Source organism: Squalius cephalus, assembly GCF_949319135.1.
Source record: "Squalius cephalus genome assembly, chromosome: 21".
Lineage (NCBI taxonomy): Eukaryota > Metazoa > Chordata > Actinopteri > Cypriniformes > Leuciscidae > Squalius > Squalius cephalus.
Window position 1 is genome coordinate 24223029 of NC_137142.1, and position 23004 is coordinate 24246032.

A 23004-nucleotide genomic window follows, 5' to 3' on the forward strand; every position below is an offset into this window, starting at 1 on the left:
AAAAAAAAAAAAAATCTGTATTTTTGATCAAATAAATGCAGGCTTGATGAGCAGAAGAAACTTCTTTCAAAAACATTAAACATAGTAATGTTTCCAAACTTTTGGCCTGTACTGTATTCCCCCCAAAACTGCACAACTGTAGGGTAAAACATTAATCAAAAAGTGATAATAAAAAATGCGTCTTAAAACTGACATGATTGTAACAAAATCACACAGTCTGGGGCCTCTGGAGAACTCAGAACAACTGCTAACATTAAGTTTAAGGTAAAAATAACTGCCATGAAATTATAGTATCTTACTCCCATGCAATTAGATAAACTGTTAATTCACTACATCACTTTACCTCTGTCTTTATCCCCTTTTATCCTCTTCTCTTCTTTTTGGCACTGTATCTATCGCAGACTATAATGCTCATTTATAATGTGTCATGTAAATTCGGCCATCCGTCACAATCAGGAAACTTTCACCGCGTCTAGAACTGGCGCGAGCTGCCAGGCCCGTTTCTACGAGCCTGAGTATTAAGCGCCCTCAAAAAAAAGCAATGTCTACATTGGATGCGGCGTCGCGCACGCTACACAACAAATTACCAACAACTGATCGCGCGCGCGCTCTCTTTCTGACGCACTTCAAGCACTCGCTGGGCGGGGAAAGATTGCATCTCTCTGCCATCTGTAACCATGTTGACGTGCCGCCCGGTGCCCATTGTGGTTCCGTCCCGGGTTACCATGGTGACGGCTGTGAGATTACCCCCCGCCCCCCTTTTTTTTTTTTTTACAGATCTGCATGATTCATGTAGGTCACATTTTCAGGTCGGAAAATCCGGAATTCCGGATTAATCCGGAAAAATCACATCCCTGAGTATGTTCTAAAAGTCCACAGGACTAAAAGAGTATTTGTGAAGATTTCACTCATACTTGCCAACCTTGAGACCTTAGAATTAGGGAGATATTCAAAAGGACCGGGGGGGGGGGGGGTCGTCATATATATCACACACATAAACGCAAAGTATTGTACAATAACAACTTCCGTTCTGATTGCCGCGCTTGACTTCGAGGTGACACCTTTATTATTGTTCAGTCTGAAACGGCGCCCAGTGACGGATGGTGTAGCAATATTGTTGTCCGGGTGGAAATCGGGAGAAAGGTCGGTCCGGGAGGGGCTTTGAAATTCGGGAGTCTCCCGGAAAAATCGGGAGGGTTGTCACACAGACTAAACATCCAAACACGGCACACATCACCATATACTCACACCTGAAAGTCGTAGAGCTTGCATTTCCTCTCTCTGGTTCGGCTCATTTACCACACTCACATTTTATGTTCACACACACACACACACACACACACACACACACACACACACACACACACACACACACACACACACACACACACACACACACACACACACACACACACACACACACACACACAAGGTCATTCAGAGGAAATAGACCAGAGATGGATCACAGATCAGAGGAAGAAAAAGGGGAAGAAAGAGAAGGCAAACGAAATGGGATAGAGCAATGAGGAGAGGGAAACAGAGATAAATAAAGGTGGAAGGTTCCAGGCGCATCTGTCAGTGACATTGACAAGGCCAACCAGGCGTGGTGTCCAGAGGCGGTGGGACAGGAGAGCTGAGAAATGTGTGTTCCACACCACTGCGCCAGGGGCAAAACACACACACTACTCATCCAAAGAAAGACCTGGTTACCTGTTATACACACACACACACACACACACAACCACTAATGGCAAGGCTTAATGAGATCCAACAACTGGCTTTCTGAGTTTATTTATTTTATTGGAAGTCACCTGAATTCCACCTCCAAGTCAGACCTCAGCAGTTTTGGAGCAAAGAAGCAGAGATAATATCTATATCACCAGATAAACAAGAGAAGGCAAAGAACAATACCCTGAGACTCGGCTAATCGTGGGTTTGGCTGTGAGCCTTTGAGGAATATCTGTCTGACTGAAATTTGACCCAATAAACCAGCAAGGACAATAAGCACCTCTCCAAGCCTCTCATTAAATAAGGTGGAGGTCTGTCTCTAATGCCAAATTAACACCACCAGTCCCATTCCAAAAGCACAGATCCTATTTGCCCTGTGGTCATGTTGCCAGTGTGGTCTGTTACAGCCCATAATCAGCATCTGGGAGAGATAAGAGCTCCATGTAAAGACTGAAGGCAATGGTCTGATGGCGCGAGCGTCTGACGGGGCGGGAGACTAATCCAGCCCCATGCTGCGACAGGCCCCTGCTAATCACAGGCGGTTGGATTAAACCGAAGACCAGACGCAGGCACTTGAGAGGACGACTAGTGCAGTGGGAGGTGAGCCCAAGAGACGAAGGATTACCTGATGGAAATATTCATGCAGGTTTTTTCTCCCTGCTGTCTTTCTTCGCTGGTTTCTGCGAGCGCAAAATGTTGGGTCCCCAAGGGCAGCATCTTTAAAGGCAGATTAATGATAATCCAAGTTAATGCAAGAGGGAAAGCTCACTCTGAAATATGTCTGTGTGCCCTAAACCAACACGAGCAACCAGAGAGGAAAGCGTGTATTATTGCTAATGCTTATTACAGTGCCTTTTTCATGGTAAAAAGGGCAAATTTGACCATAATAACAAATAAATAACTGATCTAATGTGTATATAATATGATAATTATTCTGTGAATGTCAAGATGGACCTCTAATGTTTTGTACATCCTGATGTATCGAGATACTCTTCTTTTTTTATGATTTTGCACAGGAGCTACTAGGCAACAATATGTCATGCAAATTGTCTAGTAATAACTGGCTGCGCTTCAAAAGGGCAGCAGCAAACAGGGTCAAAACTGGAATTGTTTGAACTTTAAGCATCATATTACAACGCTTGACCTGAGCACAACACAGCGCCGGGAGTAACGCTGTAGCTAAATGCAATGGGGAATGTCGAGCTGAAACGCTGACATTTTTTAAATGAGCAGCACTGCTATTGTGTGTGCGCAAACACAAAATTGCACAAAGTAAAGATAAATAAGAACAACACATCTCTAAATAAACTAGATTTGGGAAAAGGAAGCGCTCAAAGCAGCAAAAGAGTAGTGTTAGGTTAAGATGAGGTTTTAGGCTTTGGTTCAGAGTATATGAAGTACTGCATTAGAGCTGCTTTGATAAGCACCACATCTTGCTTTCTCGGTTGGAGAGCAATAACCTAATTTTTGTGTGAATTCAGAGCAAATTGTGGCACTCAAACAAAGGGGGGTGGAGGTGTCCACCTGGAGTGTGTATGTTCAGGCTGATTTAATAAAAAATGAAGAAGAAATAATTGGTAGCAGAAATTTTAATTTAGTGCTCACCTACTACAATAGAGAAGGGCAAAATGTAAAAGTTCTAATCTTCGGGCTCATAAATCTCTATTTCTACTGTCTCTCTCTCTCTCTCCCTGCTTTATTCATTTTCTATCTCTCCCTCTCTCTCTCTCTTTCAGAGCGAAAGAGGCAAGGGTGGTTGTTCACTTCGAGCACGCTTATTGGGTTAAATGCACCACGCTGCTTTGCTCCTCTCTAATGCAGTGCAGCTCAGGAGACGAGACTTCCCGCTGAGAAATCTCTGAGCCGGAGAGAACGTTGACTCACTGCTACATTAGACACACTTGCAAGAGCGCAAACACATGTGCGCACACACGCACACAAAAAAGAGCTTTTCCGTTGATGCATCCCACTTACAGATACTTTGATTCCACTGAACAGGGATCAAGATGACACCCAGAGCCAAAATGTATGGAACATACTGATTAAAGACTGACAACTTGTTATTCAGAAGAAACTGTTAGTGAATGAGCTTCAAAAGGAAAATAACAATAGATTTTTGTGCCCCAAACTTTAGAGAAGTTTGTGTCATTTCTTCCCTCAGCTGTTTCTCTCTGAAACAGAGACGACTGAGCGCTCTGTGTGGAGGTAATGGTGCGGCAGTTGAGACGCAGCGGTTCAATGTGTCAGATCGCATCAGGGTAGAAGCATTACCCTGCAGCAATACACACTCAGAGGAAGCTGTGCTCTGCTCACACACACGTTTTAAATGATGGGATTAAGCAATGCAGCTCTGGCTCGTGAGAAGAGGGATGAGACAGTCACTGATGCTTATTGACAGCCTGAATGTTTTCTCTAAATGCTTGTTTCTCATATGAGACGAGAGAATAAGGCAAAGAACAGAAAAAGGCCAGCTTTAGATAGGGTGAGTTAAACATGACGGTAATGACTGAGTAACATTCTCTCTTCCTTGCCTGATTCAAACTTACTGGAGTGTCAGTGGTGTAGTTATGCTTAATTCATGGTCCTTGTGGAGATACACAGTCACACACACTGGGGTTTGGCCACTCTTGTCTCATTAAACCACTCAGTGGGAATGAATTGGATACACACAGAAGGTATAACTCACTGACACACACACACACACACACAAAACATGAACACATAGAGCTCTGTGATCAAAGCCACATTCATGGATTAAATACTTGCAAAAAACACAAAAAAAAGCATGTAAAAGTCTACTGGGTAAAAAAAAAAACCCATCCAAGACAGTACTGTTATTGTTACTATTAAAAATAGTTTTCATTAATTGAAATAAAACTGACATAAAATTTAAATATTAGATGAAAAACTTATTTCAGTTTCCAAATCAACATTTTAAGTTGAAGTACTAAAACTGAAATAAAAATAAAGAAAATCGAAATATAAAATAATAAAATGACAAATGACAACGACAATTACTGAAACTAATTTAAAATATTAAATATTAGTATATAAATAAAACTAAAATAACACTGATCTAAGATAATGGACAAGTTGAGAAAAACACTGATTTAAAATAAAACTCAACAGTGCTCAAAAAGCAAGGTTAACATAATTAAATATTTATTATTTTATTCAATTTATGTGTGCAACATTTTTATGTTTAAAGTCAGTGCAAAGCCCAGGGAATCAGCTTTTTCAAGAGCCATATCATAGCCAAAAATCACTCCAGGGTACTGAAACGTTCACTTCTGAAAAAATCCCACAATCCACCATAAAACAACTGAACATTAGCTACTCAATATATGCATTTACGGGAAATGTTACATTTTCCTCAGTCTCTCAAGACAACAGAAATAGAGGATGAATGCATATTTCATGATGGCACATTATTTTTTAATAGCTACAATTAAGACGCAAGATAATGATATCAGAATAATATCAGTCCTGATGTAATATACAGCGATGGTGCTTAAAGATGTTTTAATGTGCAACCACATAATCATGTCACAGGAAATTGAATCATCAGTGTGCTAATGTTTAGTGGATCAAGGCCTCTGCTAGTGCACGAATTCGCATTCACCACATACCGATTCCCGTCATAAAGAACTAGAAAGTGAAATGAGACACATTAACTGTCTCTCCTCATTACAAGGAAGGCAGAATCAATACAGCCGTGTGAATGTTTTACACAAGGACTGTTATCAGAGCATAATAACCGCTGCGACTCATGAGCCGATCAGCCCGTCTCTTCATGCTAATATCACCACATCTACTGTAGCACATTTATATTCATGCACTAGTCCAATTTGCTTTTGCCGTGAATTAAATTTGCTCTTAATTTCCATTTGCGAACCTGCTATTTTAGGAGAGTTGCTTGAGCATTTCCTGTCTGATTGTAAACCGTCTGCCATCTTTTCTTGCTCAAATTAGGCCGGTGAGACTCGAGTCATGCCGGATGAGGAATCCTATTACTTTAGAGACCAGAGGAGGAAGGAAATAGAACAGTGATGGAGTGTTTGGCATTCACAGCCAAACACATTAAGATGTTCCCGTGGAGGGAGATAATTCAAACTGTGACATTGAAGGAGAAAGCAGGAGAGATAGAGATAGAGAGATACAGAAATGAAGGCTGACTATGTACAGATCTGACATGCCGTTCAAATGATTTAAGATATACGGCTCTTTCTGAAGCAGTCACTCAGATTAGACTCAAAAGTTGAGCTGGATTACTTTTGTTCACCTAAAGATAGACAATGTGAAGCTATAGCCACTTTCATTCATACAGACTTATGCAAATTTAATGACATCTCCCTTTAGAGGTGATATATGTGATCAAGGTCTGTTTTCGAAATGCCAGTACATCAGGTCTATGCCAGAATTGCCAGAAATGAATAACGGTTTGAACACATACTAAGTTTGGACGCTCTGATGTAGGAAGTCGGCTGCTGTCAAAGAGCTTGAGTCAATCACAAGTTGTGACAAAAACGCCTGCGACATGAGAACAAAAAACAAAACAAAAACAATGACATGTTTGAGTCAAATTGTACAGATACTGAAATGAAAGAACTGCTCAGATGGAAATATTACTGGAACAGTTAGATTCTTTTACGATTTGACAAAATTTAGGGCAAATGACATCACAGTTTGGTTATAACACATTTTGATGTTGATGTGTGAACGGTAGCAATACAGACAAAAGACAGACAGCCGTTCCATGTGTAAACATGCAACATGCATGTAGTATATTTATGTGATAAATCTGGCATTTTTACTCCAATATAACAAGTTTTGTGTGAAAGTGGCTATTATGCATCATAACACTTTCCCCCGGATATATCCATGATCAAAATGACTGTTTAAAAGTTTGGAGTCAGTAAAATGTTTTAAAGAAATTAATACTATCATGGATGCATCCAATCAATGCATTCAAGTGAGTGTAAGGACCTTCATAATGTTACAAACGATTTCTATTTCAAATAAATACATACTTTTTTTTTTCTTTTACTTTACGTTAATCAGAGAATCCTGAAAAAAACGTGACACTGAAATATCTAAAAATAAAAGTTATTTAAAATTGTAGAATTTTTTGGCAATATTCATGTTTTTACTACATTTTCACAAAATACTGTAAAAGAAGCATTGTTAAGCATAAGTGAAAAAAATAAAACAATCTTGCAGAATCCAAAATTTTGAAAGGTGGGGTACATTTAAACAACTCTACCTAACTGTAAATCAAGTCTCCTAATGACCAGAGGGAGCATCTTGCCAGGAAGCAGGTGATTTCCTGAAGCTGAAGGTCAATGTCTACTCGGCAGTGCTACAATAACATCACTCTGTGTGTTGTACACAACACAGAGGGACTCCCCAGCTGCAAAAAATAAATAAATAAAAGAAATAAAAACCTGAACAAGCACACAAATATCAATATAAAGACCAATGTAATATTGTGAGGAAAATCAATCACTACATGGTAAATTGTGCTATGATGCGAAACATTGCACTTGCAAAAAACCTATCACACGCATTAAAGGACATCTGTACCAACAAGAAGGAAATAGGGAGGTAGTTGTGATTGGTTTCCACACCATTCCCATAATTCATAAACCAAATGCTCTGATTGTGTCAGGGAACATTAATTGGCCGTTGCGGTGCTGTGAGCCATTAACTAGAACAGAGGCCAGGACACCAGTGAGACTACACAATATCTATTGTTACATTATGTACAAGTGCAGAAGTGATGAAGATGTTGTTTCGATTGCCTTATGACAACAGAGAAAAGGGAGAGAGGAGGAGCTGGCAGTGATGAAGAGAGCTGCAGGGGTTTTTTGGCGTTGCATTAACACTAATTAGTGTAGAATTGATTGAGAGGCGAACACCCTCTCTCATTATAGTACAGCCATTACTCTTAGAATGACAAGTGACAGTGTTTCAAATGAGACTGAGATAAGTCAATGCTGCTGCTGATAGCAGCATCGCTCAGAGACGGCACGGCACGAGGCGGCCTAACAGACAGAGACTTATTAACGACGACAACGGTACCTTGCACAGACCCTTGGCTGGTGTAAAAAGGTTACATGCAATGCACAGAGGTTGGGAGGCATCGAGGTACACCTGAATCTGATGCTTATGTTACATCCTGTAACTTATGATAATCCTATGCAGGGTACAAAATGAATCTTCAAAAACACATGCCATTGTGATTTTACTGCACATCACAAGTGGATGTGACAAACAGAAAAAAAAAGAAAAAAAAAAGAAGAAAACTGTTATTTTAAAGAATTGCTTATTATTTTAAAAATGTACTTGTTACTATAATTTTTATATTCATAATATAAATGTATTATAATTCCATTAGAGCTGTTTATTCATTTTGGGGTAAATTTATATTTATTTAAAAAAACTGTTACTGTATACATATTTTTATCCACCATGTAAATCGTGAATATATAGATCAAAATCTGTGAATACATAAATATAAATAATTGTAAATCTGAATATATTAAGTATGAATGCAAATTTAAATCGTGAATATTTAAATGTAAATTGTATTTGGATTTACATTTATATATTCAAATTTGTATCTATACATCCAAGATTCTATACTCAGACTTAAATTTATATATTCAAACTAATAATTACATATTCAGATTTACATTCACAATTAGTTCCTGTTTGGCCCTTCATATATATATATATATATATATATATATAAAAATATATTTGTACATTGTAGTCCTTACATGTTCACTAGTTTAATCACTCAAAAAGACTCAAGTCTTTAAAAGCCTTTCTGAAACCAATTCAGTTTCCTAGGCAGCAAGGCAGGTGCCTTTGGTTTCAGACCAGACCGCAGTGATCTATCCTGCTCCTGAAGATCAACTCCTGCAGAGTTTAGCTCCAGTCCTGCTGCAACTCACCTGTCTGTAATTTTCAAGTGAACCTAAAGACCTTGATTAGCTAGTTCAGGTGTGTTTGATTAGAGTTGGACCTGAACTCTGCAGGGAAGTAGACCTCCAGAAGCAAGTCTAAACACCCCTGCGGTAAAACAAATCAGCATCCTGCCTATAAAGTTGTACAAAGCTGATTGTTGTTGAACTGCTCTCCTCCATAAAGGCCAGTAATTGGAGCATCTCTGCTTCTCTGGTGGAGCTGCAGTGAAGAAAGAGGTGTCTCATTAAAGGAGAGAGTGAGAACAAAGCGTAAAGACAGATGAAGAGCCATTAGTGCAAACACAAGAGAGCGAACCTGTAACGTGCACCCTCTGTCTTGATCAACCAACTAAGAAAATGCCAGGCACGTAAGCAGGCACACAGGCGTGTCCTGGTTTGGCCTGCGGTTAACGGCTCTAACAGAGCGTCTTCCCCTCTCCATCTGCTTGGTCGTCTCAGTGGCACTTGGCAGCAGTTTCGGGACTCACCAAATCCCTACTAGCGACACCATTCACATCCCAAACAATCGGTCTCGCTCACACTCTCGGCTGCTATCAGACAAACACACGTATGCAGCTTAACACTTAAGGACACTCAATGTTAGGGATGCTACAGTTTCAAAATTGACATAATTGGTGGGTTGTGGGAACAACTAGTAAATGTTATGGAAACCCTGAATAATTAGGCTGGTTTCCAGATTTCTGATCAAATGCTCAGAGCATTCATAATGGATTTTTTTGTGGTCAAAGACTCTATTGAGCACAACAGAATATAACAGAAATAATAATAATAATAATAATAATAATAATAATAATAATAATAATAATAATAGGGGTCCTATTATGACCTTTTACGAAGTCTTGATTTTGTTTTTTGGGTGTACTTGTTTGTTCCAAAAACGCATGATTTTTTATATATACGGTCTCAAACGCGCCATCGAAGTCCTGTTTCGATGAAGCCTCTCCTTCTGAAATACGAAATGTGCTTTGATTGGTTAGCTGGCCCAGTGTGTCGTGATTGGCACATTAACTAGCGATAAGACCCAGAATCTGCCCTACCTAAATTTACGGCCAGGAGCCGCTACTGACGTGAGGCCAAGTTTATTTGTATATTAGCCCATTTCCCAAAAGCCAGTAATTTCAGCTTCTCTTTAAAGGTCCCATTCCATGGATTATTTTTATTATTTTATAATGTTTCCAGGGGTGCCCTTATAATGTTAGTATGTTTTTTAGATCAAAAATTGTTATAATTTAGAAATAAAAGGCATATTTCCTAGCCTGATTTCATTCCCTGGATTGAACACTCTGTTTGAAGGGGCGTGTCTGCTGAGAGACTTCAGTGTAAACGCCCTCTGCTGTGATTGGCTGAAATGCTTGCATATGAAATATCTGGCATTACATGTAGAGCTATCTGGAAAACTTTTACTATTACAGCTATTATACGTTTTTACTATTACAGCTATCGGGATTAACGAATCGTGAGAAGTTTTTTTAAGTATTTAGATCTATTCCCATCACATAAAAGGTTGCAGTGATGATGAGCATTGAGCAGATGATCTTATCATTGCAACGCAGTTTCTGCACTCTCACTAATGATTTCACCAATGCAAACATGAGGCATATAAATACAGTAAGAGCTTCGTTGTGCAGTGTAACAGTGTCATTGATTTCATAACGAGTTTTGGCAAGTGTCCAGATAAACTCGCGCTGTGTCACCGACAGCAGCTTGGGCGATTGGAAAGGGATTGTTCTTTGATCGCTTTCTGTATATTAATCACAGTTTAAGTAAGATTATTTTCATCCTACTAAGAGAAACGATGTGAAGTTAATCGCTACTTCCATATTAAATCACTACTTACCGCTTGCTGGAATATAGTTGAAATAGTCCCCTTCGTCAGTATGAAACGCTGAGAGAAGTCTGCTTGATATTATTCCAGGTTAGAAAAACAGTCCGTGGTGAAATGGACAGAGCAAACTAACAACTTCAAATTAAACTTTTGCGGTATCCGATTATAGATAAACATCAACCACGTCTGTTGACATTTCGCCATCAATACGCCTGTGTTCCTGTGGGCGGAGGTTACGGTTCTAGTGACATCATTAATGAAGGAAGTAGAGGGGTGTAGTCCAATCCAGCCGTTTTTTGTAGTCAACTTCTGTTAAATAAAATATCTCGCTTGGCATTTAACTTTGAGCTTTATAATTTTACAGATATTATTTATACTCTAACAACAACATTACACACTAACTAAAGTTTGAAACATGGGATCACATAGAACGGGACCTTTAAACAAACTTGTTTAGGCTTATTAAATGCCACTATTATTTCTGTTTGTTTTATACTTATTTTTTCTATTCTTGCTCCATTTTGAATACAGTTAAATTTAAAAGATTTTTTTGTGGAGGAAGGGGAACCACAAATTTTTTTTTTTTTTTTGTAAATGTTTCATTTTATTTACTGCTATTTTATATTTTGGAATATTCACCATTGTAACTTATTTGTGTTTTTTCTCTCTCAAGAATGTAGTTTTGACCCAGTAAAACGTATTTTCCAGAAAATAAGGTACACAACTTCTTTGAGAAGGTTTTACCGTACAGCAATAAGCATCAATATCAATTATCAAACTATTAAAAAACTAATCAACTTTGTTTCTACTTCTCAATCTGCACTCCAATGCTCTGACATTTAAGTATGGACCTACAATCTTTCCCACCACAATTCCCTTACTGTCTTCTTACCCTTACTGTTACTTATATCAGCTGCAGCTTATCTCTCACCAGCCCCACAACACAACGAACGACTGTCACTGCCACTAAAACAACCTGCAGATCCTGATGACGATCATCAGCCTGCAGGCGGGAGAGCCAGAGAGAGAAAGAGATCAAATGAAGGAGAGATGTCAAGCTTTCAAAAACAATAACACCAAAGAAATGGATATCAAATAAAATCATACAACCCCATATTTTCTCACACACAGCGAGATGAAACAACTACAATGACACACCGTAAAGCACAGCACACAAAAGACAGAAGGCCGGTAAAGGTTTGCAACAAAAAGCCACAGATGTGAGCCAACTTGCCGCATGTGATCGTCAACACTTAGAAGACATGTTCAGCAGATGTTATGACAATGATTCAAACTTATTTGACAACTAGACTGGTCATCAGGGGCCAGTTGCACCAACAGGGCGTACGCCTGGTCTTAAGGTAAGTAGGTCTTAACTCAGCATTCTAAGTCCGACCTAAAAGTTACGACCGTTGCACCATCCAGGCTTAAGTCCTCTTCTCGCTAAGACCGGGCGTAAATCTTACGCCTAGTCAGTAGCAGCCCTTGAGTTAATAGTAGTAATGGAAGCTAGGGTGATATAGGGTGATACAAGCTATGATACTGATTGGGAGAAAAAGAAAGCGAAAACAACAGACTCTCTAGGGGTGGATATGGTGAGATAAACAGACAAAGATGAATGGACAGACAGACAGACAGGCTGCTATATCGGCACACCATGGCTACTGCTAACAAGGACACACAGGCCAGATGAGAGAGCATGACCACCACCACAAACAAAGGCACAGACAATCCTTCTTGTTTGATGGTGACTGAGAAGTGCATGGTCTCTCTGCTCTGAAGTCATCACGTCTGGATGGAAATGCAACAGTCATTCTTCATAAGGTTTGAGAATATTTTATTGTAAAAACGTCAGGAACTGAATGATTTACGGTGCTCAGTTGCGTTAGCTGTTCTTGAAGGACTGCATTATTTTGTTTATGCGAACTGAACGCTGTACAAAAATGACTATTTCCTGCACCACTTTATGCCACTGCTGAATCTGTAGTTCCACTGCAAAAGAAATTATGGCAGAGCCATCAGCTGGTAGTCTGAATTGAATATGATGAAAAATACATAGTAAAAATAATATAGAGACAATAAATAACAGTGTCGTATCAGCCGGCAGCACACAAAAACAAATACATAGTGTGATAAGATTTGTTAAATCACTGGTATTTTGAGCTGTTATTATTAACAAATTAGTCAAAAAGACTCAAATTAGTTACCTGTTTGGTCTCAAGTGTCATTAACTCACTCAGTAAAGCGCAAATCATTACTTTAGTCTTGTTCAACTCGAAATTAACGAAGTAGTTACTGTGTAGTCAAATTTTAAATGTAGTTGAACTTTTTTTTTTTTTTTATTATAAAGGGAGGATGCCATAAATTGTTAATGCAGTCATCAATGAATCAGAATCATCAATTGGAATCTGAACCAGATTTGGGGCAATTCCGCGCAAAACTGTCACATCCATAACACCAACACAATGCCATTGTATTTAGTTGGCTTTATGGATGTGACATTTTTGCGTGGAATTGCCCTTTGTTGAATTCCTTACAAATCCCATCACTATTCTTCATTCCAGAGCGGCACTCCTGAGGCTTGGTTTACTTTCCATCTGTGTTTGGGATTGTGTGAGTGAACATTACTTTCTAACTCTATGTGTGCCGTGACTGACCATGAGCACTATTTGTTTATGATAACATCTTCAACCAAACTATAATGCTTGTAGACAACCAATGTCAGCATGGACTGGGCTTCATTCCTCTCTAGTTGTAAGCCTGAAGCTATTTACTGTTTTTACACCGTTTCCAGCTATCTGGAAACATCTTGGATAGTTTTCCTAAATCTATCTTTCCTATAATCTTTCCTCTTTCCACCCAGAGAAGCAGTGAAACTTCCTGCACCCTCATCTCCTCTTTTCTCTCCCTCTGGGCGTCTCTTCTCCCCATTACCCCCTTCTTCCTTCTCTCTCCGTCCTCACATGCATTCTGCTTCTCTCATTCCTCGGCTGCTTCATTACTCCGCTCGTCCTTCTGGTGGAAACAGATCCCAAACGTTCCTGTACGTGATTAAGCTGCAGGCGCTCATTACGGATGGCTCTCGGCTTTCAAGCTCACATATCTGCTCTGTTTCGCTCTCACTCTCTCCATGCTCCATATACTGTTCACACAAAGTAAACAGGAAGTGAGGGAAAGTCAAGGAAGAAACACAGCAAGCGGCCGTATCATTCCTGCTAAACTTTAGACTGATCTGAAGTCAGAACAGCCATCTGTTTGGATCTCTGCACAATGAACAGAGCAGAAAACACAGTGTTGAGCTGTTTTGCCATCACATCTTTGTAATATGCCAATGGCAGGCATCTGCTGTAAGACGTGCCGTTCTGTTTGTTAATTCTTAGTCTACTCCAAAAGAAAGAAAAAAAAACACATCAGTCTATTGAGCATAAACACCAAACACTGAAGTCATATTAGACTAGAGCACTGCTGAAATTCCCCCTTGAGCTTGATGTGGAGGAGAGGGAGTGCACTGGTGTTTGGTTACCCCCGCTGAGAGCAGCTGCTGGAGTGACAAGGTAAGGTAAAGCTATGCTGTTGGTGTAAAGTTGCAATTGTAAAGCTGGTAGAAATATAAAGTTGTGCTGGTGTTAAGTTGAGCTGATGGAAAAACACAGCTTCAAATTGCAATGGCTTTAGATTCACATCTCAAGATCAGATCGGGTTACTCTGTTTGAGGGGAGAAAAGTCAATGATGGTTGGCCTCTCTATAAATGACTAAGCAGTTCCCACTGTCACTGTGTGCCTGTTGGTGTCCAAGTCAAATTGCATGCACCACTACGCACATTATTTCGCTGTTGTAGTTCCAGTAGAAACAGTCAAATGTGTTTTTTTGAAATATAAAGTGATTTTTTTAATTTTATTATAATCATCTAATGCTCTCCAATGCTGCATTTATTTGATCTAAAATACAGCATTTTTTTTACTGTCTTTTTGCTTTTTTTGCATCTTTGCAATAAAAGTATTCATTTCTTTCAAACAAGTGGGGTTGTGCAAATGAAAGTTGCTTGTTACCTAGTTTGAAAGGTGTAGCAGAGAGCAGCTGGTGCACTGATGAAGTCTTGTAACATCATGTCGTGAGTGTAAACCTGATGCAGTTATTGAGTGTCTGGATGAAATTTGTTGGTCGTTTCATTTGCCAGACTAGAACGGTTCACAGTCTCACTCAGAGCACCTGGAAACATGCCATCTCAGCTTTTCAGCAGCATGCAATCAACACTACCAAGTGTTCCTCGCTCACACACAAACACGCACACATTCAATCGCCGCCTGATTTTCCTACCTTTAACATACAGGCACCATAAGAGATGAATACAATTTGAAAGGCGAGTTAAAAACATCCCTTTTCCACAGGTCTGCTACATGCAACGAATACCATTTCCCACACAAACAAACTCCAAAACACAGGCATGAACATACACACAAACTGACTAAGACAGATTCAGAGCACACCCCATGTCTGGTCTTTGCCAACGGCCTCATCCTGTCTCTGCTGTGATAGCTGAGGGAGAGCTGGGAAGTGGGCGACACTGACAAATGTCGAACCTCAACCCCACAAAATGAGAAAGAGGAAGAGAGGGAGAGAAGCATGACAGTTTCTTCTCTGACAAGGCCATCTGCACTGCAGCAACCCTAGAGGCCTTGGTTCAGATGACTTCCTTTTCTTCCCCCTCATTCTTTCTTCATCGCTGCTCTTAATTCTCTAGCAAGCCAAGTACAAATTACCCCCTCATGCACAGTCAGCAGTAATGACAGCAGCAGTGAAAGCAATATGAATTCACCCTGGTGATGAGGTCTCGGTTCAGGTCAGCCGGCCAGCTGTCCGTCAGGCAATAGCCATCATGATGGCTTACCGTTAGTCTGGTAGTGGAGAAGTCGGTGCAGCCAGACCTGTAGGGCTCCATTAGTGCAAAGCTAATGAGACAGAACCTCAGCGGGCGGGGGTACACACTCATTACGGCAGGATCATGGGCCAGTGCGGGGCAGGGAACTGGTGTGTGTGAGCGTGTGACTTATGACTAAGAGGTGTGATGGAATTTGTTGAAAGTTAAAGCTTCAGGGCTCCATTTCCATTAGAAAGAAACCAAGTATAGATTGAATGTTCAATGCATTTCTTAAACATCTGTAGAAAGTGTTGCCTAAAGCGGTCTAATTTACATAGAATGCAGGAAAACAATGGAAAAGACTGGCACATAGTCTTGAAGCACAGTGTAAACTAGATGTTTACATGTTCTGAAAAAATTTGTGCTTGCACCTGTAAAACTGCCATGATGTCAAGCGGTTCTGGGTGGTTGCCAGGGTGTTGCTACCAGATTTGGCCAAAATCCAGAATTAAAGAATTGTTTCCTTTCCAATTCATAAGTTAGAATATGAATGTTTTCTTCAAATGTCTTGGAGACGTTGCCACAGTTTTTTTTTTGTTTCTTAATGTAATTAATCACAGACAGACTCTATATGGTGTTGAGCATACTCTGTGTGGAGCATACTAGCTGTTGTCAGACATACAAAAATCTCACTGGATTATTACAATTATTGGCAAAAGGAATGTTTGGAAATGTAAACTGATATTTCCTACTGACACACCACAACAAAAGATGTAGGCTAATTAAACTGGCTTTCGCACAGTACTGTATATGTTTGGCTTAATTTTATTACAATGGGGTAAACTATAATATATACAAATACAAAGAAATATCTAACTTTATTTATGTATATTACAATTGTATATATAACAGTTTTTAATAATAGGGAAATTATCCCATATGTTGTCAGCATGATGACATTAATAGGCATTTCATGCAAAAAAAAAATGTTTATTAAAAATCACACTTGTGCAGTTAATATGAAATTCATTCTTCATAATGAATTAACCTGAGGTATGAGTATAATGTGCTACTGACCTGACAAACTAAAAGGACCTCAATGAGTGACTTGATTAATATAGCCTGTCACTTGCGTGAACTCAGTCTGACCTAACCCAGGTTTCCTTCTCTCCAAGATCCACAAGAGCACAGCCAGCCATAACACAGCCTGAAAGGCTGATCAGCGAAATGTACACCACCTTCTTAAATACAACGGGAGCAAGATACCAAAGCAATATAGTCCCTTCTTTCCATGGCTGAATGCAGGAAGGTGTCTAACTTGTCAAAGCTACACAGTGCCTTGACCTGTACTTAAACAAAAGAAACAGAGCCAACCTGCTCCATTAGGGCACAGCTGAGTGATGTCAGCACTGGCACAGCCCCTGTGATGTAACACGGCAGACTAACAATCACAGTGAACAGAAAAGACAGAGCTGCTCTGGCCGTAAGGGACTGCGACAGACTGTGCTTTAGCCTGGCTCTCATTTTGGATGCCATACTGAAAAGCCATTACCAAAGGAGCCATTTAACAACATCAATTAATCAATCACAACAGGCAGGAAATGAATTTGGTGAGGGCCTCATCAAGGAGTGCAATTTTTGATACAGAATGTCTCATTTCAGAATGGTGGTGGGGTGAAGATTAAAAAATAAAAAAAACACAGGAGAGGAAAAAGGTCTCATTTGGATGGTGTCCCAGCTTCCAAAAATCTCACTTCATTAGCAAAAGTGGCAGAGAAAATAGCGAGGACTTTAAGATAACTTTGAAAACGAAGCAGCAACGATGGCAGCATACGAATTGATAAAGGACACAAGCAGCTGTTCTCTTCAAGACGTGTTGATTAGCGTATTTATATATTTCTAGACAAATCTTGGATGACAGATTGCCAGGTCAATGCGGGACTGATTGTGTGCATGCAGATTACTACAGCTGATTAGTAGCAGGGCCTTATGTTGGTTTAAGACGACAAGAGGCCAATACTGATGACAGGAAGTGCCCATCAATAACCAGACACTGCGTCTCAGGTTCAGTTTCACTCCATCTGTCTCAAACCAGCCTTCGGTTTAACTTCTTTCCCCCTCATTCACCCCATTACCTCCCATGTATCCTCAGGTGGCCCATCTGTGCGGAGCGGCAGTCTGTGTCCGTGTCCCCTTAGGACACGTTAGGGAGAGGAACAGAACAGTGGCTTTTGAGCCGCAAACTTCAGCACTATAAGCAAGGCCCTGATCAATCGGATCAATGGAGGTGATCAGCGTTATGAGCTCTGATCAGCCCGCATGGGGAACCGGCTAATCCAGTTAAGCCATTAGCTTGCCGGGACAGATGAGCCTGTTGGGCATTGAGCCTATCTATGAGGTCTGCTTATTAGCATGCTGCCATATGGAGAAAATAGAACACAGTCATGAATGTAGGGCCCTAAGCTTTTGTGAAGCAAAACACACAGAAGGAATCAAAGAATCTAGATAATAAAATTGGAATGTACCGTATCACACTGAATGTCACCAAATTCTGAACATTTCTAAAGTAGTGCTGTACACATAAAAAGAATTATTTAAATATGCATGTCTTTGTGTGAATGAGTAGCGCGGTTTCGTTTTCTACACATACTGAAGCATGCATGATGCTCATGGTGTTTTCAGCATCTGCTCTCTCACTATATGGAGGACAATCCGCATGAACTTAATCTCCAGCGCTGCTCTGAAAGTCACTTCACCAGCATTTCATCATTTCATTTGAAAAAACTGTTGTCAGATACACACAGAAACTCATAGGTCTTCACGTCAACCTGGTTAAAATAAAAGTTTGGTTGCGAAATTATGACAAATATATTAATATTGTACAGTAAAATGTAATCCTCAAAGTAATAATAATACATTTAATAAATTGTTATTTTTATGCCTTAATACATTTCTATTAACTCCTAAATCCAGAAAAATTCAAATAGACAACAGAATTTCTGAAAAATATTTATAATTAAATTGTTAAAGTTTTATTAATTTTAACTGATTAGATGTGCTTTTTGATTATTACATTTAATTAAACCATTGAAACAGATTCCAGAAAAATGAAAACAGAAAAAAATGAATTTGGGAAGGGGGAAAAAATCCGATATCATAGGGCCATATGAATGTAGGAATAAGACATGTGGAAGGTCTGCATTTGTTTGCGGCTGATCCGGAGCGACAGAGGAAGAGTGTGTGATCTAACATGACCGGCGAGTTCTGGTTAAGATGCGAGGCGTAGGGCCGGAGGCTACAAGGAGGGAGGAGGGGTGAGACCCTGCCCTGGGTAAACACAGAGACAGCGTGGCCCCATGCTGGAGGTCACCCTTCAGCCTGTGATTGAGCATGTGGATCAAACTACATTAAATGCACTACAGCTTGTGTTACAGAAATCCATTTGCAGCTCCGCAATTACCAGCAACAGCCTTCAACCTGCACTCACACTCGCCGCCCATCTGGGAGGCGGTTTAAAACAAGATCTGTCCCACGGTTAGCAAGCGAGTGAGCGAGGGACCGGTGGAGAAAACTTACAGGTCTGCTGGCTGAGTAAATCACATTAATCATCTGTCCTGGTTTTGTTTTTCCTGCTGCTGCATTTCATTTGTTTCATATTTAGATGCTCCTCACAGATGAATCTCTGCAGGCGCTCACGTAGGCTGCTGATGGCAGAGAGGGCATTAAACAGCTCTGCCCGAACCTACCATAAATTACACAGCCACATTAGAAGCTACTGCAGAGAGAAAAAAAAAAAAAAAGAGAGAAAGAAACTAGCGCTGGTAGGCCAAAAGAATAAGCTAAGCATATTGACATGGCCTCCTTTAGAAAGTTGTCTTTTTTAATCACATCCTCTACAGTAAAAAAACTGTGATTGGCAGACGGAGACAACAGGCATCCTCAGCGGGGTGAGAGTTGTCAGATGTAGTTGGAAGAGGGTGAGAAGAGAAAGGAGGAGAGGAAAGGTGGAGAAAACAAGGAGGGGTTGAAGAGAGAGAAATTTGGTCATCGCAACACTGTTTCAACATATGAGCGGAAGGGATTTAAACAATCTCCGCATGAATGCTGTGCCTCTGTTACACTGTAGAGACTTCAAACTCCGACTTCAGAGACAAGATGTTGCCTAAACAGAGGAAACCACCTCAAAGCAGCAAAAAATTTTAATGTCGTATTTTCCATTCAGCCTGGGAGCAATCGGAGATGGAGGGAATAGTTTATGCTGCTACTGCGTGAAGATATCAAAGAGACCTGAGTTTATGCTGCTATAGCATAAAAATATCAAAGAATCCAAGGTGCAGATTTGATATAGATGGCTGCTCTCTCCATTATGATTACTCCCCCCACCACATTATCTCACTTTGAGTTTGTTTTACATTGAGCTTTTCTATCCTCTATTTTCAACTGTTAGAATGACAAACCTGTTCTAGCGCCATTTCTCAATGAATTAATGTCCCGATAGTCACAACTTGTTCTTTTCTTTATGATACACATATAGTAGGGATACTCTGGAAATCCAGAGTTCTCACGAGAGCAAAAGCTGAATTTGCTCAGCGAGTTTACTCTGGTGTCGAGTAATGATGCTCATTAAATATGCCATTGTATCCGAGCTGCACCAATCACATCGGGTTATCTGATATAGATAGGATATCGCCAGAGGTGAGCTAAACAGATGACGACAGCGCTGTGACGTCTAAGTCATTAGTAAACATTGCAAGATGGCTATGGATGAACACCAGTTGTTTGAAACGGCTTTGGCCGCTACAATGAAGACGGCGCTCGAATCGTTCCTTTGCAAGAAGGGCGTTTTTGCTGTTTTGCCGACCGGATACGGCAAGAGTTGGATCTACCAGTTAGCTCTGCTGGTAGCTAAGCGTTTATTATTTATGGTTTATTGTTGTGATTGGTCATAATTGCATGGAGTGAGATTTTCAAATGCATGCTTGGTGCCGCCCCTCGAGCTGGGCGATTTTCATTAGTCGATGCCAGACCATTAATCTTTCAGATTTAGGTCTGGATTTCCAGGCTATACTAGGGATGCACTGATACAAAAATTCTGGTGGATGATTATTTTCATGTTATGACCGAAAATTAAAATTATATACTATCTTAAATAATGATAATAAATTCTAAGTAAATGTATGCATTAAAACAACGTGCAGTATGAAAATTAATATTTATTTTTAGAAGATTTGTTAAAGATTACATTTAACATTCTATTTCTTATTCATGAATTTTTTTTTTATCATGATTTCCATTAATCTGATAATACATTCACATGGTCATAGATATATCTACACAGCTTACCTTATTGGAGGGAGTTTATCAGCAGAGCCAAAGACCTGCAGAGAGAAAAAGAGAGAGAAGAATCATTACCAATGCAGCTCGAAGCTCCACAAATTGAGCCCCTGCTGTTCAGGTCCACATCAATGTAACCTGTCTTTTTCCTATATTCCTCAGACCAAATGAGCGGAAAAAAAGACACTGAATGACACACACACACACACACACACACACACACAGACACTGAATGACACACACACACACACACACACAGACACTGAATGACACACACACACACACACACACACACACACACACACACACACACACACACACACACACACACACTCACACACACACACACACACACTCTGACCTTGAGCATTTCTTTTAGAAATCAGGGCTTAGTACTGCTGTTACCTTTAAATTAAAGGTAAAATAACCAGGTCAAAACAAACCTTTATATGCTTAATTTTCATGTGATTCCCTTGTTTTATGAATACAAACTCATCATCAACCTGCATTTTCCCCATGAGGAAGCAGAAGTCTCATCGTTCCGGATCCTCATACATGGAGAAAGGAGCAGCACTCTATTGTCCAAGTCTAAACTGCACGAGCCGCCTAGTGCAGGGAATTCTGGGGCGAGAACCTGAGGGATCAGGGGGATGCTGGTCCTTGACACTTAACCCCCTGAGCCTCATGGATGAGCCGGCCAGCCGTTGGACACTGTGCATAAATAATGCAATACTATTGGCTTCAGCTATGAATCATTCATACACGTTATACACATTTATGCATGCACATAGTATTGCAGATCGTTTTTCCATGTACCTTTATTCTTACGCATGTATAAAAAGAGTTCATGGTTCATATTTAGAGATGAGCTCTGATGCTGTCGATGAAGAAACATGTCTCACTGGACAGACTCAATGAAATGACTCAATGCTTCTGACATTAGCAGATTATGGACAATGTTTATCTTGTTTGGACCTCTCACTGCCAATGTGATCTGCTGTATCTGCCAATTAACACACCGAGAGCAACACTAATAGGCTAACTCTGCCTGACGGATTCCACTGTGGATGGGGTTTTTAATCCTATTGTAAACCAGAGTCTCCCACTTGGGGATAGAGCAAGAATGGAGGAGAAAAAGAAAAAGACCGTGAGACAGAGATAGAGGAAGCGAGAGTGATAGTAAACAGTCTGCCAGAAGGTGAGGATTAGTAGTCTATCATGGGATTTTAACTGTGTGGTATGTAGCAAATCAGCACAGCAGAGGAGAGTTACACAAGACTGAGTCCAGCATTTCTACACTGACACTCCAGAGATTCTCTCTCACAGCTCCTTGCACCTGACCATGTTCAGGAGACATAAGCAAGACATATCTCTATTGTATAGAGCACACAAGGAAAAGTTGATAAGATGCGCACCTGCTCTGAAACGTGATGAGATGCACAGACAAAAAGCATGATTGCGCATCAATCTCACTCTTGAATATCGAAAGCATATTGCTGCCAAATTCAAAAATGCATTGCAAATTCAATCCTAGGGGTGTAACAGTACACAAAACTGACGGTTCAGTATGTACCTCGGTCACGGTTCGGTTCTATACAGTGCAGTACAACAGGGGGGGAGAAAACTAAACATAAAATTGCTTTTTTTTTAATTAAACAGTGGTTTACTGAACAAATTGTGCCTCTGTCTTTCATTAATTCAATTATAATTAAAAGTTTAGTAAGGATGAAAAAATATCTGCAAATGCTGTAAATTTTATAGGTAGCCCTTTCTTGCACATTACTATAATATTAAAAGGTTAACAACAGCCTAAATTAAATTGCTATTTATTTTTAGATATAATAAATCAACAACACTCAAATAACAAATTGTATGCAAACGTAAAGCAGTTTTTGTATTAACTTCTAAATCTAATTATAAAATTATGTTTTTACTCCAATTCGTTGTTGAAATCATTTACACAATGGGTGTCATTTTCAAGACAGATTTTTTTACACTTACATTAAATAATAAAGACATCACAAACAGGTTAAGTAAAATATAATGAATGTATCGGCCAATATAGTGCATATATTTAGCTGAAACACTGATGTGATGTGTTTCAGTAAGTTGTAGCCTACTGTATCTTTCAACATACCTTCAGTTCTTCATTCATGTTTATTCTGTAACTAGTATTAAGAGGAAAAGATCAAATTCACTCGCGCTCCGCGCTGCCGCTTAAACTGAGGCGCCTATACAGTGATCTGTCACGCCACAATTTTGTGAT

At 39.9% G+C, this 23004-nt stretch overlaps 1 protein-coding gene across 4 annotated transcripts in view; it reads right to left on the minus strand.

Annotated features, from left to right (window-relative positions):
* The window catches only part of ndst2a (N-deacetylase/N-sulfotransferase (heparan glucosaminyl) 2a), a 125905-nt gene that overhangs the window by 50262 nt on the left and 52639 nt on the right, over window positions 1-23004 (minus strand). For all 4 annotated transcript variants that reach the window (XM_079854722.1, XM_079854725.1, XM_079854723.1 and 1 more), the window contains exon 2: window positions 20748-20782. The gene's annotated coding sequence lies outside the window, so the exon portion shown is untranslated. The remainder of the gene's footprint in view (window positions 1-20747; window positions 20783-23004) is intronic.